Raw genomic sequence first — 4,091 nt, 5'->3', positions numbered from 1 at the left:
AAATCTGGTGAGTATTTTATATAGCTCTGTCTTGCCAAAATTTGCTGAATGCTTCGATTCTTGAGACTGCGTAGTACATTTCTAGCCAAGGGAAACAACATGTGAGAGAATTGCTCTTGATGGTAGCTACTGGTCTCTTTCATTGCAAGGAGACCTGTAGGAATTCAGAAATCCAAATGCTCTTCTCAGAAAGTTCAAGATTCAGCATCTATTACCAGCTTATTATAAACAATACATTTTGGGAAAGGCCAAATGGAAATGATGCATAGGACATGCGCCCTCTTGGTGAACTGCTCTCCCAGCACCTCCATGTATTCATCAACCTAGAAGCTCCTCTGCTGGGTTTCTTGATGCAAATTAGGTTTTGCCAATTATATATATATTTCATTGTTTTTCCATACAATCTGTTTCTCTCTTTCCCAGATTCACTTATTCATAATCCAGTATATTTAACATACATATTTTCTTACATTTCTCTCCTCTTTGACTTGAAAGGCAGGAATAATATGGAGACATTTTATATGTTTGACCTGTATTACTTATTTCTGTTGATAATCAAAGTCATATTGATATAAAGTTTTACAGTTTTAAAACTTTTCTGCAGGTTTAGTGTCTATTTTCTAGACTCTTGAATTTTTGAGACACATTGTACAGTCAGCACTAGAGGCCCACTAGAGCTCACTTCTCCAACTGTTTCAGCAATTTTAAATTACTTAATCTGCTCTAAGTCACTTTCTGCTCAAAATACCTAAAGTGGTTTTGGTTTTCTGTACTAAACATTTTCTAATATATATCTCATGCCCTGCTCCACTTAAAAATGTCAATACCTAACCACTCTTTATGGGAAAGTATCCAAATAATGAGCATCATATTAAAGAGGGTGTATAATGACATTTTCCTCATAATTATAGATGTACTTTTCATTGTTTTTCCATACAATCTGTTTCTCTTCCCCAGATTCACTTATTCATAATCCAGTATATTTAACATACATATTTTCTTACATTTCTCTCCTCTTTGACTTGTTCATTGAAATCTACCTTTGTTCAAATTCTTATTCTAACCCTACCCTTATAAGTCTCCTATGATCATCTACCCAAAATTGATTTCTTTCTTAGATAAACTAAGCTAATGCTTGTGTTTCTTTAGAATTACGTGAACTTCTTCAATACCATTGAATTTCAAGTAAACTCCCCCAATTTAGATTATTTGTTTATTTACCCCAAATTTATCAGGTACTTAATCATGAGCCAGTCATTGAGCTAGACACTGAAGTGAGCTATAAAAATAACAGTCCCTGTCTTAATGATCCTTATATCTTGGTATATATTTTATTAATACATATCCATCAAGAATGAATGAGAAAATATCACCAAAATGATTTTGCTAGCAAAGAGATGAACATAATGAACAAATGATTTGTCGTAGATGAGACTTGTAAAAAAAACCTTTGCCATTACATGAAAATGTAGAAGAAGCAGGGTTTTAACAGGTCCTGAATTAAATTCTAAGGGTACCTCTGGAAGTGTATGAGGGTATCAATAAATAAAACCCTATACAAAATTTTTATTTAATTATCTACATGTATTTTTTTTTTCTTTTCTAAGAGGGTGGTGGTGGTGCTGGTGATGGCGGTAGAAAGAATTCATAACTTTTACTAAGTTTCCAGAATGGTTCCCAATGAAAGTTAAGAAATACCATTGCAACATAGTGATATAAGTATCAACACTAAATAGATCTATGAGAATATATTCTATTTATAATTACAAAAAAACACATTCATCATTCTCTATTAAATAAGAAAACCATGGTTTTTAAAGATGGACTAGAAAAACCACTTAAATAAGTATCGATTTATACATCTCTACCGTGGTTAAAGTCAAAATGGGCCTCAGGCAGTGATTCCCATGGACCTGATTTGCTGGCAGAAAACTTTTCCTTGTATCAGCAATTCATTTTATCTTTATTATTATTATTAATTATTATTATTATTTTAAATTTGAAGTGATTATAAGTGAGATATAGTTCTGAGATCTACTGTTTTCCCAGGTTTAAAAGTTCTAATAAATAAAAAGTCATAAAAACTAATTTTCTCTTTCTCCATCTAACTCCCAGAAGGCACAATTATTTGGGTCTCACTGGTGATAGCAGAGATATCACAGTAGGATTATCTAATGAATAACCATCTTCATTGCACAAAATTGGTACTTCTTCCTTAGGCAATGTTAGAAGATTGCCTTATGATCATATTGTTTATGAGATTATTTTGTTATCTATTAATTTATATGAGTATAGAAAAATAAGTCTGTATAATTTAGAATCAAAAGCAAAAAAGTAAAATATGTACATATATATGAGATAATAAACACATTTCTAAATAATATAATACATACATCTATAGTCAATGTCATATTTGATATATGGCACACATTTTAAAAACTGATTTATTAAATTTTTCAAAAAATAGACCAACCTGGACAATCATTTGATTATATATAATATACTTGCATTTTCTCTCTTTAAATAATCTGCCCAGCATTTGTTTATATTATATGATGCTGGAAATGTCTTTATACAATTACTGCATCTCCAAGTGAAACTTTTTCTGAAAATCTTGAAATTAGAAGATTTTCTGATAGATTGAAAGACTACCCAGAATGAACATATCTGTAGGAAAATTAATTGACTTTAAAAACAAAATAAAACAAATACCACATCAAAAGGAAAGGAGAAACAGAAATGTGAGAAATGAAGGCTGTGGACTTCGTGGCAGAATCTATTGGTTGTCCTCTAACTCTAGCCTTTCATCTTTTTGATGGATGATCAGTCTACATTTCTCCAGTTCTCTTGCAGTCGAGTGTCATCCTGTGATTGATTTATCTTGAATGGAATGGGATGGAAGTATTAAGCCAACTCCTAGGACTGTTTTTAGACCTCCACATTCTCCTCCCACTTCTACTCAGAGCTGACCATGAAGATGATATCAATGCTTTAGAGAAGGAGCTTTTTAACCCTTAGCATGGGGGTACCACTGGATGAAATTCAATGTGTCCGTGCAATTTGAATAGTAAAAAATTTTGTCTTCATTTTTATTAGTTTAGTATTTTTGTTTGTTGAAACATAGATAATAATTTATACTTATGGCTTTGGCAAAAATAAAAATCACAGATATTTTCAAATCATATTACAGTCATAAGTAGATATCTTAAAATAGTTTTTATGTACATAATTGCTTCAAACTTATGGTATTTATAACATAACATAGACTTTTAAAAACTTTTTTAAATTGTATATTTTCAATTACCATTGACATTCAATATTTTTTTAGTTTCAGTTGCACAGCACAGTGGTTGGACATTTATATAGCTTACAAAATGATTCACCCGATAAGTCTCGCACCCACCTGACACCATGTGTAGTTATTACAATATTATTGACTATATTCCCTAAGCTATAATTTATATCCCCATAACTATTTTCTCACTGCCAGTTTGTATTTAATACCTTCACCTTTTTACCTAGCCCCCAACCCTCTCCCATTTGGCAACCATAGTTTGTTTTCTGCATCTATGAATTTGCTTCTGTTTTGCTTGCTTACTTGCTTGCTTATTTATTTATTTATTTATTTATTTATTTGACTTCACATATAAGTGAAATCATATGATATTTGTCTTTCTCTGTCCAACCTATTTCACTTCATACAATACCCTCGAGGTTCATCCATGTTGTCACAAATTGTAAGATATATTGTTTTTATGGCTGAGTAATATTGCACTGTATATGTATATGTACCACTTCTTTTGATTGAAGCATTTAATCTATACTTCATTATTGATAGATATGTAGTTATTACCATTTTATTGTTTTCTTATTGTTTTTGTAGTTCTCTCTTCCTTTCTTATTCTTTTGCTCTCTCCTCTTGTATGTTGTTGACTTTTGTAGTGTTGTGTTTGGATTCCTTTCTCTTGATTTCTTGTATATCTCCTGTATATTTTTGGTTTGTGGTTACCACATGCTTCATATATACCAAGCTATATTTATAGCAGTCTATTTTAAGTTGATGCTTGCTTAAGTTTGAACACATTCCATAA

Source organism: Pteropus vampyrus, unplaced genomic scaffold (genome assembly GCF_000151845.1).
Source record: "Pteropus vampyrus isolate Shadow unplaced genomic scaffold, Pvam_2.0 Scaffold4, whole genome shotgun sequence".
NCBI lineage: Eukaryota > Metazoa > Chordata > Mammalia > Chiroptera > Pteropodidae > Pteropus > Pteropus vampyrus.
Note: the sequence above shows the minus strand (reverse complement) of the source record.